The 19,707-nt window shown below is 49.7% G+C and overlaps 3 non-coding genes across 3 annotated transcripts; 2 read left to right on the forward strand and 1 right to left on the reverse strand.

Moving 5' to 3' along the window:
- The first annotated feature begins 17,197 nt into the window (after positions 1 to 17,197).
- Positions 17,198 to 17,307, forward strand: TRNAL-CAA (transfer RNA leucine (anticodon CAA)). Its single transcript has 2 exons — positions 17,198 to 17,235; positions 17,262 to 17,307. It is a non-coding gene; the product is annotated as a tRNA-Leu (tRNA).
- Positions 17,308 to 17,617: 310 nt separating this feature from the next.
- Positions 17,618 to 17,690, reverse strand: TRNAK-CUU (transfer RNA lysine (anticodon CUU)). The gene has a single exon. It is a non-coding gene; the product is annotated as a tRNA-Lys (tRNA).
- A 1,499-nt stretch (positions 17,691 to 19,189) lies between these two features.
- TRNAL-CAA (transfer RNA leucine (anticodon CAA)) lies at positions 19,190 to 19,299 on the forward strand. The gene is made up of 2 exons: positions 19,190 to 19,227; positions 19,254 to 19,299. It is a non-coding gene; the product is annotated as a tRNA-Leu (tRNA).
- The last annotated feature ends 408 nt before the right edge of the window (positions 19,300 to 19,707 follow it).

A 19,707-nucleotide genomic window follows, 5' to 3' on the forward strand; every position in this document is an offset into this window, starting at 1 on the left:
CAGCTCTTGTGCTGCGACAGCAGTGTGGCTCTGACACGAGTCCTGCTCTGACAACTGCTTGGCTCTGACTATTGTGTTGCCCTGCCAGGTGTTTGGCTGTGACAGCAGTGTAGCTGAGAGAACAAGGGGGAGAGGTTGGCAGCTGTGTCTCTTATACCAGTGTGGCTATGATGGATGTGGCATTTGCAGCAGTTGGCCCTAACAAGAGCATGACTGAGCAGTGGCGGCCCTCAGCATTTTTAACAGGTGCAGTACCTATGGCACAGTGCATGCCGCTAGAGCATCGACAAGCTTTCTGAACAGGTTAACACCTGTGCCCCCGTCTACAACAAAGGTACTGAAGCTTTAATTTGGCTGCTACAAATAACAATGACCTATTAGGTTATGAAGACTTCTCAATACATGGAAAGCCAAAGACTCCACCAAATTAAGGTTTGCAGGTGACTTCAGTAGGACTTTCAGGAAGCTCATGTGGAATGTATCCCCTAGGAGAGAATGGAGTCTGACCTACATATTGTCTCACTCCTCCTCCTGCACATCCCCCTCAGCGAGTTAGGCACCCGCTTCAGGGACCTTTCTATAAGCTACATGTCACTCTTGCCGTAAGAGTACATGTTCTAAGTGGGATTAAATATTGTACTATTCTGCCCTGCTGAATCTGTTCTGCAGGAAATGGAAGACTGCACTTGCTTTCTTGTGTGAGAAGGGGATAGCTGGTTTGCTATTGCCATGCTGTACATATTCAGTGAGAAAGCAAAGTTTGCTTGTACCCAGTTTGTATGTGACCTGTGAAGGGGTCAAGCATGCACTGTTTCTGTCCTATGAAAAAGGGATGTTTCCTTTGCTGCTGCAGGATTTGTACATGGGTGGTGAGGTAAAGCTTGCACTGTTTCTATTTTATAAAGAATGGATTTTTCCACTGCTAATGCAAGGTTTGTACATGGGTGTTGAAGGGGGAAGCTTGCAATGTTTCTGTCCTATGAAGAAGGCATTCTTCCACTGCTGATGCCTGGTTCATACATGGGTTGTGAAGGGGAAGCTTGCACTGTTTCTGTCCTATGAAGATGGGATGCTTCCTGCTGCCCGGTTCGTACATGGGTTGTGAAGGGGAAGCTTGCAATATTCGTCTCCTATAAAGCTGCCCGGTTCGTACATGGGTTGTGATGGGGGAGGCTTGCGTTGTTCATCTCCTATAAAGAAGGGATGCTTCCACGGCTGCTGCCCGGTTCGTACATGGGTTGTGCAGGGGGAAGCTTGCAGTGTTCGTCTCCTATAAAGAAGGGATGCTTCTATGGCTGCTGCCCGGTTCGTACATGGGTTGTGAAGGGGAAGCTTGCACTGTTCGTCTCCTATAAAGAAGGGATGCTTCCATGGCTGCTGCCCGGTTTGTACATGGGTTGTGAAGGGGAAGCTTGCACTGTTTCTGTCCTATAAAGAAGGGATGCTTCCATGGCTGCTGCCCGGTTTGTACATGGGTTGTGAAGGGGAAGCTTGCACTGTTTCTGTCCTATGAAGAAGGGATGCTTCCACTGTTGCTGCCCGGGTTGTACATGGGTTGTGAAGGGGAAGCTTGCACTGTTTCTGTCCTATAAAGAAGGGATGCTTCCACAGCTGCTGCCTGGTTCATACATGGGTTGTGAAGGGGAAGCTTGCACTGTTTCTGTCCTATAAAGAAGGGATGCTTCCATGGCTGCTGCCCGGTTTGTACATGGGTTGTGAAGGGGAAGCTTGCACTGTTTCTGTCCTATAAAGAAGGGATGCTTCCATGGCTGCTGCCCGGTTTGTAAATGGGTTGTGAAGGGGGAAGCTTGTACTGTTTGTCTCCTATAAAGAAGGGATTCTTCCACGGCTGCTGCCCGGTTCGTACATGGGTTGTGAAGGGGGAAGCTTGCACTGTTCCTCTCCTATAAAGAAGGGATGCTTCCATGACTGTTGCCCGGTTTGTACACGGGTTGTGAAGGGGGAAGCTTGCACTGTTTGTCTCCTATAAAGAAGGGATGCTTCCACTGCTGCTGCCTGGTTCGTACATGGGTTATGAAGGGGGAAGCTTGCACTGTTCCTCTCCTATAAAGAAGGGACGCTTCCATGACTGCTGCCCGGTTTGTACATGGATTGTGAAGGGGAAGCTTGCACTGTTTTAGTCCTATGAAGAATGGATGCTTTCATGCTTGCTGCCCGGTTTGTACATGGGTTGTGAAGGGGAAGCTTGCACTGTTCGTCTCCTATAAAGAAGGGATGCTTCCAAGGCTGCTGCCTGGTTCGTACATGGGTTGTGAAGGGAAAGCTTGCACTGTGCGTCTCCTATAAAGAAGGGATGCTTCCATGGCTGCTGCCCGGTTCGTAAATGGGTTGTGAAGGGGGAAGCTTGTACTGTTCGTGTCCTATAAAGAAGGGATGCTTCCAGTGCTGCTGCCCGGTTCGTACATCGGTTGTGAAGGGGAAGCTTGCACTGTTTCTGTCCTATAAAGAAGGGATGCTTCCAAGGCTACTGCCCGGTTTGTACATGGGTTGTGAAGGGGAAGCTTGCACTGTTCGTCCCCTATAAAGAAGGGATGCTTCCAGTGCTGCTGCCCAGTTCGTACATGGGTTGTGAAGGGGAAGATTGCACTGTTCGTCCCCTATAAAGAAGGGAAGCTTCCAGTGCTGCTGCCCGGTTCGTACATGGGTTGTGAAGGGGAAGCTTGCACTGTTTCTGTCCTATTAAGAAGGGATGCTTCCACGGCTGCTGCCCGGTTCGTACATGGGTTGTGAAGGGGAAGCGTGCACTGTTCATCTCCTATTAAGAAGGGATGCTTCCACAGCTGTTGCCCAGTTCGTACATGGGTTGTGAAGGAGAAGCTTGCACTGTTTGTCTCCTATAAAGAAGGGATGCTACCACTGCTGCTGCCCGGTTCGTAAATGGGTTGTGAAGGGGAAGCTTGCACTGTTTCTGTCCTATGAACAAGGGATGTTTCCATTGCTGCTGCCCGGGTTGTACATGGGTTGTGAAGGGGGGAAGCTTGCACTGTGTCTGCTCATGGTGTACCTGTTCTATGAAGAAGGGATGTTTCCACTTCTCTTGCCCCATCCTAAAAAAAGCAACTCATATACTGAATATACTAATACTTACAATGTAATTGGTCCTTTATAGCCCTATGAACCAGGGTCGTTTTCTTTTTTTTAATGTAAGATACCAAGATCTATAGATCTGAGGAATGTGCTCGACTGTGTAAAGCAATAGAGTTTTTTTAGGTTTATGTGTGTCTGTTGCAAGTTTTGAAATAGACTGTATAAGAATTTAGAACATAGCTGACAAGTGGCTCCATGTGATATATAATGCTTTCGGCCGATTACTGCATGTTAGCCAACAGCACACTGCATGCTGGGATGTTGAGCCCATTATGACAGTGTTAAAAACAGAGTTTAATTTGAGCCGGTGTTTTCAGATGGGGCCAGGACAGAATCAAACACAAAAGGGGAAAATAATGGGCAAGAGAAAGATGGAAAAACAATGACAAAGGCCGAGAGCAGGGATGAAATAGAACCGTCAAGTTTGATTTGTTGGGGTAGAGAGTGTCTGGTGGTGAAAAGAAAGAAGCATGAGAATGAATCAAGACTACCTAGCTGTGGAATTCGGCGTCCTCAATATTTGGCAGCACATGCTGCAGGCTTCTGAGCACAACTTTGGGCTCAGGCACTCCTTCTTTTACAAATGAAGCACTGATTAAAGAAAATTACAAGCCCCACAATGCAAAATGGGCAAGGAATGGTTGATGGCATAATATTCGATAGTGCTACTTAGCAGACTTGTGAAATGCAAAAAACCATTTTGTTTCTGACTTTCTACCTTTGCATCTTGTAGGCATTCAAGAGAGGAATAGCCCATGTGTGAGAGGGTAGATATAGGCTTTCAAAAGCAAATGCAAGCAGCTTACTGGTATTCGGTTACCCTAAACACTTCTTTGAAAAACAAACCAGCATGCTAAAGACTTTATTTAGAACAATATGAGCAGCAAGGGCTGAACAATGTCTGAAGAAAAACTGAGAAAGGAAAAAAAAAAACATGAGGCACCCCTCTTAATGAGCCCACCCTCAGCCTCGGTGTTGGAGTGATTTAGGTGGAGCGCCTGCAAGACCACTATGAAGTGTTTTACCATGAACGGGTGCAGCATGGGCTGCAGCTGCTGCCCCCACTAGCATGTCAGTTATTCTGCAGCAGTTGTGTGGTTCTGGTAGCAGGGGTACCCTCACTGCAGTGCTGCCCTGGCAGAAATGGGCTTGTCAGGACCCTTTTCAGAGGGCCATGGGACAAACAGGAGCTACTGGGCCCAACCGTGAGCATTGAGGCCTTTTAATTCTTATGTCCCGGGGACCAACATACTGTAGACTGATGATGGCTGGCCACAGGCATACATGCGAGGAGAGACAGTCTGGACTGATGATGGCTGGCCACAGGCACACATGCGAAAAGAGAGACAGTCTGGACTGATGATGGCTGGCCACAGGCACACATGCGAAAAGAGAGACAGTCTGGACTGATGATGGCTGGCCACAGGCACACGTACGAGAAGAGAGACAGTCTGGACTGATGGGTGACTGACCACAGGCACACATGCGAGGAGAGACAGTCTGGACTGATGATGGCTGACCACAGGCATACATGAGAGGAGAGACAGTCTGTACTGATGATGGCTGGCCACAGGCACACATGCGAGGAGAGACAGTCTGGACTGATGATGGCTGGCCACAGGCATACATGCGAGGAGAGACAGTCTGGACTGATGATGGCTGGCCACAGGCACACATGCGAGGAGAGACAGTCTGGACTGTTGATGGCTGGCCACAGGCATACATGCGAGGAGAGACAGTCTGGACTGATGATGGCTGGCCACAGGCACACATGCGAGGAGAGACAGTCTGGACTGATGAGTGACTGACCACAGGCACACATGCGAGGAGAGACAGTCTGGACTGATGATGGCTGGCCACAGGCATACATGCGAGGAGAGACAGTCTGGACTGATGATGGCTGGCCACAGGCATAGATGCGAGAAGAGAGACAGTCTGGACTGATGATGGCTGACCACAGGCATAGATGCGAGAAGAGAGACAGTCTGGACTGATGATGGCTGGCCACAGGCACACATGCGAGGAGAGACAGTCTGGACTGTTGATGGCTGGCCACAGGCATACATGCGAGGAGAGACAGTCTGGACTGATGATGGCTGGCCACAGGCACACATGCGAGGAGAGACAGTCTGGACTGATGAGTGACTGACCACAGGCACACATGCGAGGAGAGACAGTCTGGACTGATGATGGCTGGCCACAGGCATACATGCGAGGAGAGACAGTCTGGACTGATGATGGCTGGCCACAGGCAGACATGCGAGAAGAGAGGCAGTCTGGACTGATGATGGCTGGCCACAGGCATACATGCGAGGAGAGACAGTCTGGACTGATGATGGCTGGCCACAGGCATACATGCGAGGAGAGACAGTCTGGACTGATGATGGCTGGCCACAGGAACACTTGTGAGAAGAGAGACGGTCTGGACTGATGATGGCTGGCAACAGGCACACGTGCGAGAAGAGAGACAGTCTGGACTGATGGGTGACTGACCACAGGAATACATGCGAGGAGAGAGACAGTCTGGACTGATGATGGCTGGCCACAGGCACACATGCAAGAAGAGAGACAGTCTGGACTGATGATGGCTGGCCACAGTCATACATGCGAGAAGAGAGACAGTCTGGACTGATGAGTGACTGACCACAGGCACACATGCGAGGAGAGAGACAGTCTGGACGGATGATGGCTGGCCACAGGCATACATGCGAGGAGAGACAGTCTGGATTGATGATGGCTGGCCACAGGCATACATGAGAGGAGAGAGACAGTCTGGACTGATGATGGCTGGCCACAGGCATACATGCGAGGAGAGACAGTCTGGACTGATGGGTGACTGACCACAGACACACATGCGAGGAGAGACAGTCTGGACTGATGATGACTGGCCACAGGCACACTTGTGAGAAGAGAGACAGTCTGGACTGATGATGGCTGGCCACAGGCACACGTACGAGAAGAGAGACAGTCTGGACTGATGGGTGACTGACCACAGACACACATGCGAGGAGAGACAGTCTGGACTGATGATGGCTGACCACAGGCATACATGAGAGGAGAGACAGTCTGTACTGATGATGGCTGGCCACAGGCACACATGCGAGGAGAGACAGTCTGGACTGATGATGGCTGGCCACAGGCATACATGCGAGGAGAGACAGTCTGGACTGATGATGGCTGGCCACAGGCACACATGCGAGGAGAGACAGTCTGGACTGTTGATGGCTGGCCACAGGCATACATGCGAGGAGAGACAGTCTGGACTGATGATGGCTGGCCACAGGCACACATGCGAGGAGAGACAGTCTGGACTGATGAGTGACTGACCACAGGCACACATGCGAGGAGAGACAGTCTGGACTGATGATGGCTGGCCACAGGCATACATGCGAGGAGAGACAGTCTGGACTGATGATGGCTGGCCACAGGCAGACATGCGAGAAGAGAGGCAGTCTGGACTGATGATGGCTGGCCACAGGCATACATGCGAGGAGAGACAGTCTGGACTGATGATGGCTGGCCACAGGCATACATGCGAGGAGAGACAGTCTGGACTGATGATGGCTGGCCACAGGAACACTTGTGAGAAGAGAGACGGTCTGGACTGATGATGGCTGGCAACAGGCACACGTGCGAGAAGAGAGACAGTCTGGACTGATGGGTGACTGACCACAGGAATACATGCGAGGAGAGAGACAGTCTGGACTGATGATGGCTGGCCACAGGCACACATGCAAGAAGAGAGACAGTCTGGACTGATGATGGCTGGCCACAGTCATACATGCGAGAAGAGAGACAGTCTGGACTGATGAGTGACTGACCACAGGCACACATGCGAGGAGAGAGACAGTCTGGACGGATGATGGCTGGCCACAGGCATACATGCGAGGAGAGACAGTCTGGATTGATGATGGCTGGCCACAGGCATACATGAGAGGAGAGAGACAGTCTGGACTGATGATGGCTGGCCACAGGCATACATGCGAGGAGAGACAGTCTGGACTGATGGGTGACTGACCACAGACACACATGCGAGGAGAGACAGTCTGGACTGATGATGACTGGCCACAGGCACACTTGTGAGAAGAGAGACAGTCTGGACTGATGATGGCTGGCCACAGGCATACATGCGAGGAGAGACAGTCTGGACTGATGATGACTGGCCACAGGCACACTTGTGAGAAGAGAGACAGACTGGACTGATGATGGCTGGCCACAGGCACACATGCGAGGAGAGACAGTCTGGACTGATGATAGCTGGCCACAGGAACACATGGGAGAAGAGAGACAGTCTGGACTGATGATGGCTGGCCACAGGCACACATGGGAGAAGAGAGACAGTCTGGACTGATGATGATAGCTGGCCACAAACACACATACGAGAAGAGAGACAGTCTGGACTGATGATAACTGGCCACAGGCACACATGCGAAAAGAGACAGTCTGGACTGATGATGGCTGACCACAGGCATACATGCGAGAAGAGAGACAGTCTGGACTGATGTGTGACTGACCACAGACACACATGCGAGGAGAGACAGTCTGGACTGATGATGGCTGGCCACAGGAATACATACGAGGAGAGAGACAGTCTGGACTGATGATGACTGGCCACAGGCAGACATGCGAGAAGAGAGACAGTCTGGACTGATGATGGCTGGCCACAGGCATACATGCGAGGAGAGACAGTCTGGACTGATGATGGCTGGCCGCAGGCACACATGCGAGAAGAGACAGTCTGGACTGATGATGGCTGGCCACAGGCACACATGCGAGGAGAGACAGTCTGGACTGATGATGGCTGGCCACAGGCACACTTGTGAGAAGAGAGACAATCTGGACTGATGATGGCTGGCCACAGGCACACATGCGAGGAGAGACAGTCTGGACTGATGATGGCTGGCCACAGGCACACATGCGAGGAGAGACAGTCTGGACTGATGAGTGACTGACCACAGGCACACATGCGAGGAGAGACAGTCTGGACTGATGATGGCTGGCCACAGGCACACGTACGAGAAGAGAGACAGTCTGGACTGATGATGGCTGGCCACAGGCACACATGCGAGGAGAGACAGTCTGGACTGATGGGTGACTGACCACAGGCATACATGCAAGGAGAGACAGTCTGGACTCATGATGGCTGGCCACAGGCACACGTGCGAGAAGAGAGACAGTCTGGACTGATGGGTGACTGACCACAGGAATACATGCGAGAAGAGACAGTCTGGACTGATGATGGCTGGCCACAGGCACACGTACGAGAAGAGAGACAGTCTGGACTGATGAGTGACTGACCACAGGCATACATGCGAGGAGAGACAGTCTGGACTGATGATGGCTGGCCACAGGCACACATGCGAGGAGAGACAGTCTGGACTGATGATGGCTGGCCACAGGCATACATGCGAGGAGAGACAGTCTGGATTGATGATGGCTGGCCACAGGCATACATGAGAGGAGAGAGACAGTCTGGACTGATGATGGCTGGCCACAGGCATACATGCGAGGAGAGACAGTCTGGACTGATGGGTGACTGACCACAGACACACATGCGAGGAGAGACAGTCTGGACTGATGAGTGACTGACCACAGGCATACATGCGAGGAGAGACAGTCTGGACTGATGATGGCTGGCCACAGGCACACATGCGAGGAGAGACAGTCTGGACTGATGATGGCTGACCACAGGCATAGATGCGAGGAGAGACAGTCTGGACTGATGATGGCTGACCACAGGCATACATGCGAGAAGAGAGACAGTCTGGACTGATGATGGCTGACCACAGGCATACATGCAAGGAGAGACAGTCTGGACTGATGATGGCTGGCCACAGGCATACATGCGAGGAGAGACAGTCTGGACTGATGATGGCTGGCCACAGGCATACATGCGAGGAGAGACAGTCTGGATTGATGATGGCTGGCCACAGGCATACATGAGAGGAGAGAGACAGTCTGGACTGATAATGGCTGGCCACAGGCATACATGCGAGGAGAGACAGTCTGGACTGATGGGTGACTGACCACTGACACACATGCGAGGAGAGACAGTCTGGACTGATGAGTGACTGACCACAGGCATACATGCGAGGAGAGACAGTCTGGACTGATGATGACTGGCCACAGGCACACTTGTGAGAAGAGAGACAGTCTGGACTGATGATGGCTGGCCACAGGCATACATGCGAGGAGAGAGACAGTCTGGACTGATGATGACTGGCCACAGGCACACTTGTGAGAAGAGAGACAGTCTGGACTGATGATGGCTGGCCACAGGCACACATGCGAGGAGAGACAGTCTGGACTGATGATGGCTGACCACAGGCATACATGCGAGAAGAGAGACAGTCTGGACTGATGATGGCTGGCCACAGGCACACATGCGAGGAGAGACAGTCTGGACTGATGATGGCTGACCACAGGCATAGATGCGAGAAGAGAGACAGTCTGGACTGATGATGGCTGGCCACAGGCACACATGCGAGGAGAGACAGTCTGGACTGATGATGGCTGACCACAGGCATACATGCGAGGAGAGACAGTCTGGACTGATGATGGCTGGCCATAGGCACACATGCGAGGAGAGACAGTCTGGACTGATGATGGCTGGCCACAGGCACACATGCGAGGACAGACAGTCTGGACTGATGAGTGACTGACCACAGGAATACATGCGAGGAGAGACAGTCTGGACTGATGAGTGACTGACCACAGGCATACATGCGAGGAGAGACAGTCTGGACTGATGATGGCTGGCCACAGGCATACATGCAAGGAGAGACAGTCTGGACTGATGATGGCTGGCCACAGGCACACATGAGAGAAGAGAGACAGTCTGGACTGATGGTGGCTGGCCACAGGCATACAATCGAGGAGAGACAGTCTGGACTGATGAGTGACTGACCACAGGCATACATGCGAGGAGAGACAGTCTGGACTGATGAGTGACTGACCACGGGCATACAATCGAGGAGAGACAGTCTGGACTGATGAGTGACTGACCACAGGCATACATGCGAGGAGAGATAGTCTGGACTGATGAGTGACTGACCACAGGCATACATGCGAGGAGAGACAGTCTGGACTGATGAGTGACTGACCACTGGCATACATGCGAGGAGAGACAGTCTGGACTGATGATAGCTGGCCACAGGCACACATGCGAGGAGAGAGACAGTCTGGAGTGATGATGGCTGGCCACAGGCACACTTGCGAGAAGAGACAGTCTGGACTGATGATGGCTGGCCACAGGCACACTTGCGAGAAGAGAGACAGTCTGGACTGATGATGGCTGGCCACAGGCACACATGCGAGAAGAGAGACTGTCTGGACTGATGATGGCTGGCCACAGGCACACATGCGAGGAGAGAACGTCTGAACAGCCCAGTGGCTGAACTCAGGTGAGATTGGTTTAGTAGAGCAGTAGATAGAAAAAATTAGCATAGATGGAGGAGAGATGGTTTGAGCTGATCAATCAATAAGAAAAGAGATGTGAGGAGAGATGTTCGGAGCAGACTGGTGATTGAATAGAGATGCCAGGAGCGATAGTCTGGGTTGGCAATAGCTAAATGAACATGTGAGGAGAGACATTCGGAACAGAGAAGTCCAAGAGCACCTAGGAAAATGCGAGGAGCAATATTCTGAGCAGAACAGAGGATACACCGAGGCGTGACGGTCTGTGGTCCGAGCTGAGCAGTGACTGGACCAAGACGCGAGGAGAGCGGGTCGGAGCAGAGCAGAGCCCCCGCTCCGGAGAGCCGCGCGGAGGAGCGCAGCCCGCTCCCCTCAGCCCTGGCAGCTCCGCGGTGACATCACGGTCGGTGTCTTTATAATGACAGACACTGGAGGCTCCGGCATCCAGATGCGCAGGAGCTCAGCGAGGACCGCGCCTCGGACTTCCGGCAGCGCCGCACTCTAGTGATACACCGGGACCGCGCCTGTCAATCCCCGCCACTGGTTACAGCCGATGCTGCTGGCACCTTTCCTTGGACACCGAGGACTCAGATTTGTGACTAAAGTTTTTGTCGGACCTGTGGATCTGAGAGTGGGAACGGAAACAGGTAAGAATGCAAGTTCATGCTGAAAGCAAGCAGATCACTGCATTTGTTTATTTTAAATAGCGCTGATACCAATTGTGGGCGTCAGGGCGCTGCAGAGCAAGAAGCGAAACAGAAACAACAGGTGACAGAAGGAACTAACTGTTCATATACTCTAACTCGTTATCATTGTAAATGTAGCTCAGCGGGTTAAACTCCAGCTTGCACAGAAATGTGTACACCTTGCAACTCCTACGTTTGAATTCCAGTTGATAGCTCTGTGAGGCAGCAACAGACCTCTGGAAATAACCAGTGAGTCACAGCTTCCAGTGGCAATGAATGAGCCATAAAATTAGCCGGAAGCGCCGAGCCAAGGGTCTGGTTTGGTCCCCCAAACACGAGCACGGCCATGAAAAATATTTGGCATGTGTATCGTGCACCATCAAGTAAATATATGATATAGTTCCTCAAATAAGTGTGCAACTTTAACACACGGAAGCGTTTCAACTTTGTACCAAAGACTGCATAACTGCATTGACAGGCATTCATTAATAAAGGAAAAGAAGGCATGGTGAAGTGAAATATCTGCCAAGGGTCACACAGTTTGGTCAAGCGGGGAAGCCAGGATTGGTCAAAGTTTTTTTCTCAATCACCATTGGTTTTTACCTCATTCTCTGTATTGTTTGATATCGAAGGTTTAAGTTTTGTGGGTAATGGGGGAGGGGTCAGTCAGTAAGGTGACACATTACAGTTCAGTTCGTTTTAGGCTTAATGGTCCAAAAGCAGCTTTCCCTGAACCAGAGTCATGTGTCTGTTGGATGCCTCAGTAGCTCTCCCACTTCCAGGACTCAGTCAATTCAATTCAATTAGTCTTTATTTCGAATAATAAGAATTCATAAAAGACAATATACAACCATATACAGTATAAAAATCCACTGGATGTCCCTAGGACTAAAAGCACAGTACACAAACAGGTATACATAAGATACATCTAAATAGGACGATCAGTGCACAGGTGTACTCAGGCTCTTGGTTCGAATCAGCCAGGACCATCCCAGAAATTTAGCAACACAAACCACCACTGTTTCAGATCTTACAACTTGTAATTTTGTGAGTGCCTCACGATAACCACTACAATTCAGGGATGCACATATGGGTTTTAGCCATTTGTTTCTAGGTGCTCGATAGACAGGACAACCAAAGAAAAGATGACCAATACTTTCTTCCTGGTCAGGACACCAGGGGCATTTGCTTCCTGTCTTCACATCCCATTTAGCAGTAAAGGAATTGACAGGCAAGGTGCCGGTACGGAACTGATGATAAAGTTTACGATCTAACACCTTGGATATCAGGTCCCAATACTGCTCAAGAGAGGGAGTAACCTTGTGCTGTAAAAATAATCCTGTTAAATTAGTATCCAGAGATTGGGTTACTAAAATAGATTTTTTCCATGCCCAGAAGAGCGCCTTAAACTCAGGTTTTGATGGAAAAATAGTCCCCCCTGGGTTTGACCAAAGCTCTGGAAGGCCCATCATATGTAGGATGTTTCTAACTTCCCTAAACCAGGGTATTTTTTGTGCACCCCATAGTGATTTTACCTCGTCTAGTTCCCGGGCAAAGAGACTAAGCTCGGGAGTGGACCAAAGGCGACGCCAGAATGCCACAAGGCGATACTGGGCCAATTCATTAATTGGTCTACAACCTAGATCGAGTAACAAAGGTTTTATAGGTGCAGACTGCGGGAGACCTACCAGCTTCCGTAGGAACCTATTTTGTGCCACAACCAAGCATGAGAGATCTTTATGGCCCCAGACTTCGGCTCCATATAGGGTTGCAGAAAGGACCTTAGCCTCATAGATCTTAAGGGCTGGGGTAATACGTTTTGTAAAGGAGTTCTTTTGCTCAAGAACCAAACAACCACCCAACCTATTAAACTTCAGTTTGGACGTCTCCAATTGGGAGTTCCAGTCGAGATGGTGATCAAGAGTCACACCAAGATATGTCATGACCTTGACCTGCTCAAGTGGAACCCCATTTAGAGACACAGAGCAAATCGGAGGGGTTTTCTTACAAAAAACCATAAATTTGGTCTTTTCAACATTTATTTGTAAGTCGTTTGTTTTCCAAAACTCAGAAAATCTATTCAGGGCAACCTGGAGCCCACCTCTTGTTTTTGAAAGGAGGAGGGTATCGTCTGCGAAAATAAGCATAGGGTATTTACGACCACCCAGCATAGGTGCATCGGACTGTGTATTATTAAAATATTGGGCCACCTGATTGATAAACAAAAGAAACAAAGTGGGGGCCAGGACACAGCCTTGACGCACCCCACGCTGTACAGGGAAGCATTTGGTCACCTGCCCCTGACTACCCCATCTTACCTGAGCAAAATTATCCTCATGTAAGCGCTGGACAAGGTTCAAAAGCTCTAAAGGAAGGCCCATTAATCTAAGAACTTCCCATAGCTTCTTCCTTGGGACTAAATCAAAAGCCGACTTAAGGTCGACAAACGCGGCGTATATTACGCCGCCGCCCAAAAAGACCACCTTCCAAAACAGTAGTGAAAACCGGAGAACCTGGTCAATAGTACTGGTGCCAAACCTAAACCCTGCCTGCATGGGGGAAAGTATGTTATTAGTATCGATCCAGCCCTGGATTTTTACTAAAATCATCCTAGACACAATTTTCTGGATCGCATCGATCAGACTAATTGGCCGATAATTGTTTGGGACGGAGCGGTCACCCTTCTTATATACAGGCAGGATTTCCGCACCTTTCCAAGATTTCGGAATTTCTGCCCCCGCAGCTATATTGTTTGCCAATAGCGTGATATAAGGAACCCATAAGTCAGGATTAAGCTTGAAGAGGTCCGCAGGGATAGCATCTAGGCCAGGAGCTTTACCCGACTGGACTGACTCAAGAGCTTGTATAGTGTCAGTTTCCAGAAAGGTAAGTCTATCTTCTATTAGTGGGAGGGAACTCGGTAGCAGGGTAGCTATTGTTCGGTCCAGTGCTATACTTGGGTCCTTAAATTGTGCCGAAAAGAATTCCACCCAAGATTGTGCTGACACGTGATTGTCGGGTGTTTGGGCAACTGAAGCCCTTCCCCTCCTGACGATCAGCCAAAATTCAGTTAGATTGGAGGACTCACAGGCTCTAAGGAGGGCGAGCCAGGACTCAGTCTTGTTTGGGTCTACTGAGCCTTCCATCATTCAAAGGTCGATAACCGGATGTACAATAATAGCTTAGCTTGTCACTAAAATACCTTTATATAAGTGAATTTGTATAGTGGCAGGTACCAATAACATAGGCAAGCTTCGTCCTTTTAGCATGTTTTTTTGCATTTCATTATGTATTGTTACTCCTTATCACCAAGGACACTAAACATAGGGCCAATGGAATAGTGATCTTCTCCACTGTGCTTCTGCATAATTGTAGAAATGCCACATTTGCCACATAATCATCATCTGCTACAAACAAGGGCAGATATTAACAAAAAAAGTTGTTTTTAGTTTAAAAGAATCACAAGTTACTAAAAAGAAGCCACACGTGTGGGCGGGCTGTGGAAGGACCATTGCTAAAGTTGACTGTTCGCCTTCTGGTAGTTTATTGCTTCATTTAGGTGTTAAAGTGGTACAAATGAGATGAAATCTCTGCTAAGGAGGGTTAACTAGGTAAAAATGGCAAACATAATTGAAGTAATAATATCTGAAAAAGAGCTGCATTACACCACATAATTAGCATTTTCCTGCCACATAATTCAGCCAACCCTGCCACATAATTTAGCCCTCTCCTGACACATAATTCCAGTGGATCTAACTAAATACTCTTGTCACAAACAGCTCTTTAACAAGTTATTATGTTTGCGTCTGTGTTAGTCCAGATGAATCAGTCGAAGTATATTAACCATTGAACTACAACTCCCAGAATCCAGCACGTGGGTTTATGGAAGTCAGGGTTGAAATAATTGGTAAAATGGTGGGACTGTGTGTTAGCGCTATATTTATTTTGAAATAGTGTGTTATAAAGTGTTTGGAGCGACAACAAACTGAGGTAGGGACAGCTTTAGGGCACTGCGACCTGTGCAACCGCACCTGATGCTGACCTTGGGGTGGGGGTGTCGTGTTCAGAAATAACTTATGGGTTTGCAAGCACCTGTTGCACTCTGTGTGTCCAGTAGATTTCATGCAACGATAAAAATGTCATGATAAATCTAGTGATTAATGTTCCTGCTGAAAAGAGATGGAGCTTTGGAGCGAGGGGGAAGGGGGAAGGGTGAGACGATTACGAGGCTCGTGCCAGTTAGTTATGCCTTGCTATTTGCGTCACAAAACTAGGCGGGGCTTATATATTTATACCGCATACAATTTGCGCGCACCTTATCAAGGAACTGCAACATCTGATGAAATCAGGTCTGCTGAAGCGCTGTGTGATGGCTAGACAATGCCGAATTCTTTTCACAATTGCACATTGTATGGAATGTTTTTTTTTTTTTTTTATCCCCAGTGATTTTTTCACTCGCTCACCAGTGATGTTAAATTGCAGGAATGTGTGTAGCGAACGTATAAGCCAATACCTTACTGGCGGCGATTGACTTTCCCCCGGCTGTTACAGCCTTTTAGATACTCCAGACTGTCTCTGTCCACAGGGGCCGGCCAGCTTCTGACTTTCCATCAACAAACTCTGGATCTGGCATGTCTGGAAGCAAGCGATTGAGTTTGGGGTGGGGCGATCTTCCCTAACTGGAGCTCCATTACCTGCCCTATACGTGAACTGGAGAACGCGAGTTATTTCCCGCCAAAATATTCTGGAGAGTTTTATATTTAGTTTTTAGGTTTTGCCTAGCAATGCGTACGAAGTACGCATGCGCTAGCAAAACCTCTTGAGTTCTATGTCGGGTGATGACCCGCCTCTGTCTATCATTGGCTAGCTCCATAAATGGAGGCTAGCCATTGGGAGACAGAGGCTGTCAATCGCGCTTTCTCTTGAAAACGCGATTCGGGGGCATTTCTGGTGCTTTTTTTAAGCCCCGCCCCTTTGTCCCGGGCCGCGCTGCGATTGGCTGCCGGCCCGGGACACCCCCGTGACGTCATTCCCGGGCCGTGCTGTGATTGGCTGGCCGGCCCGGGTCATCACGCCTCCCTGCAAACTTTCAGTCTGCATTAGGCTTCCAAACAGTCCTTCCCTAGTGCGACAATTACGCTCTTCATGCTATTTCGCTCTTTTAATCTTTTTTCGATCTCCGCTGCATTTTCTTTCCCTTTCTATCTCCCTCGGCCTCCTCCTTCCGTCTCATCTCTCTCCCCTCACGTTCGACCCGTCTTCATTAAAAAGGCAGACTGCTGTGCACGAAATGGAGCTCAAACCCACCATCTTGAGATGAAAGTTCTCACACGCTACTGTCCGTACTATCACAAATCCTTACCTTCCGACGTGTCCCGTCCTAGCTATCCCATATGTTAGGAACAAGGAAGGGGTGGGGATATGGAGGAGCTGGTTACAGAGTTTTCTCTCTTTGCTCAGTCTCCTGGACCCACCCCCTGGCTCTGGATGGACCCCTCTGCGGATCCACCGCTGGGTACAGATCTCGCTTCTTCCGCCTGGCTCTGTGTGCCTTCCTTAACATACCGGCTGCAGGCAGGACTGGATGCCTCCTCCAGGAACAGCAGGGGCGCCTGCTCATAAGAGCAGCAGTCGGAAGTAGAATCCCCAGCCGAGTTGTAAATCTGGGATCAAGTCACGAGCGGCCGGGGGGTCATTGGTGGAATCCCTGCAGTTTTATTCACCTTCTGAAACTGGCCAAGAAGACCAGTGCATCAGAAGAAGACGATTGCAGACGCAGTTGGACTGCGGCTGTTGTCCCTTGGTGTGCAATGCACGGATTAGGGGCAAAACGGTGCGAAATTCAGCTCTCGGCTCCTTTCACAAGGTTGAAATAAGAGAAGTACCGTGGATGAGAAGTACAGCTGAACAACACCCGGATATACTCCCCGTCACAAGTGGCATTTGCCGAGCTCTAATGACATCACCTGGGAAGTACTTCTACAGCTGTCAGGATGGCCGAGTGGTCTAAGGCGCCAGACTCAAGAGCTGCCTCTTCCCACTAGCTGGGTGTTCTGGTCTCCGATTGGAGGCGTGGGTTCAAATCCCACTTCTGACACAATATCATTTTATTCTACTTTAATCATGATCAAAGCGGGATGCCCTTTACTTGCCCAGCCCCCCCTTCGAAGTAGTCCCGGGGGAATAATCGTTGAAAATATAGGTGTTTCTATGTGACTGGGTAATACCAAGTAGAGGCCGGACTGCTCCCATTGGCCCCTCCCAGGCCTGTAGGGCAGTGTGGAAGAAACAGCTGCTAGAGTGAGTTATCAGGTCGCAAATTGTAGCATTTTTTTGTCACCTCCATTAATATAGATAAAACAGGAGTGTTTGTAAAAAAAAATAATATGATTTATAAAATATATGTGCGCCCAACGTGGGGCTCGAACCCACGACCCTGAGATTAAGAGTCTCATGCTCTACCGACTGAGCTAGCCAGGCTGCCATAATGGCGCTTGCCCATGTTTTGGTATATGGCTATGTAGCGCCCCCTGCTGTCCGTACATAAGGAACCAATAATTGGAGGTTGCAGTCAATTTCACAGTCGCTGCCTCCACTCATGTACCTCTCTCTCTGCCCAGTCTCATGGACCCCATCCTGGCTCTGGATGGACCCCTCTGCACCCACAGCTGGGTACAGATCTCTCTGCTTCCGTCTGTCTCTCTGTGCCTGCAGGGCTGGATTCCCCCTTCGGAAACAGCAGGACGCCTTTCATAACACGTGACGCTCGCTCAGTCTCTTGCGGAGAGTAGCGCCGGCTTCTAGGCGCCCGTGTGCGCTGCTCAGAATCCCAGCAGTCAAGGGTAGGGATCCGGACTTGGTCCGCCTTCAAATCTGGATCCAGTCACTAACTCTACCAGCACGAGCGGTGGAAGGCGACCCTGCAGCTGCACGCGCCGTTTGAGATGACCCTTGAGAATACCACGTGCAGAAGAGGAGGATTGACTCAAGGTCTGTTGCTCCTCCGTTCTGTAAAGCGAGGGTTGGGGTCAAAGGGAGGGAAAGTTCAGCCCTGGGCTCCCCTCAGGTCGAGGAGAAGAGGAGGTCTGTGGGGGCGGGTACACCTGAATAACACACAGACACCCCCTCCCCCCCGTAACAGTATGCATCTCACCGATCTGATGACATCATTTGGCCTCCCCTTCTCTAAACAGCTCTCATCTGTGTGCCTTCAGATATGGGTTGGGGGTCAGTTAATACCTGATGTCTGTTCCAGACTTCTCAATTGTGATTGTCAGGTGGAGATTCTGGCATTGCTGATGGCTGTTCTATCAAATCTGCTTCCGATGTCTGTCCTGAGACATTTAAACCTAGTTGTCTCTTCCAGCAAGTATCATTGCATGTGGCATACATGTCTCGAGCGGCACACGACAGTGGCGGTGCCCTTACTGTGACGTCAGTGCCAGATGTTATTCCAAAATGCCTGGGTTCCATCCAGATGCCTGAGCTGCAATATCTCAGCGGTGATGTCAGTGAAATGATATTAAATTCCTGGTGTCTGTGCCAAAACGTTAAACTGCGGGGTCTGATGTGGCGTACTGGAATTAGTAAGGGCAGTTTGGGCCAATTCATCTGCAGCCTTCGGTTCTTTGGCCTTTAGTGTCTGACATCGGCTCCAGAAGCACGTCTAGAGTTGGGTACGTTACGTTAGACAATTACGTTGCTATCTGGTGCTCGGATAAAGCGTTTATCATAAATGCATGTGCAATAATTGAGCGCTGGTGTGGGCTGTAAAAGCCTCGTGGTGGGTGTGTGATTAGAAGGATGAGTTGCTGGTGTCAGTTGTTAAACATTTCGCCCTTTGATGCAATTGTCGCCGGTCTGATGTCTGTTAGGGATACCTGTGCCGCAGAGCCAGTTGTGATAAGTGTCAGACAAGAGGCGTATTGTGTCGTCACAACCATCCTCCAGACTATTGTCCCAACCCTCTTAAATAAGCTGTCAGGATGGCTGAGCGGTCTAAGGCGCCAGACTCAAGAGCTGACTCTTCCCACCAGCTGGGTGTTCTGGTCTCCGATTGGAGGCGTGGGTTCAAATCCCACTTCTGACATAATTACTTTTAGATATAGCTATTTTAATTATAATGCAAGCGGATTACGGCCTTTAACATTGTACATGAAGTAAACGGCCACTGAGACCTCACTAAAAGTACAGCTATCTGTGTGTGATATAGAACGCTTTTTTAGGAGGCGGAGCTAAATCCGTTTCGTAAATCCTTCAGGTTGGAAGGCAGTGAGATCCGAGCGAGATATATTTGGCAAAGAGCAGGAGGTGTATTTTCTTTAGCCTCACTAATATAGGTAAAAAGGAGGAGTGTTATGAAAAATGTTTAAAAAAAAAATTCGCACCCTCTCTATCTGTATTATCCGAAGGAAGACCCTTCATTATGGAGAATCCTTTTCTCCATGACTATGGAAGTGCCTTCCCAGTGTGTTCTGTCATTTATTGCAGTATTAAG

Source organism: Lissotriton helveticus, chromosome 11 (genome assembly GCF_964261635.1).
Source record: "Lissotriton helveticus chromosome 11, aLisHel1.1, whole genome shotgun sequence".
Classification (NCBI taxonomy): Eukaryota; Metazoa; Chordata; class Amphibia; order Caudata; family Salamandridae; genus Lissotriton; species Lissotriton helveticus.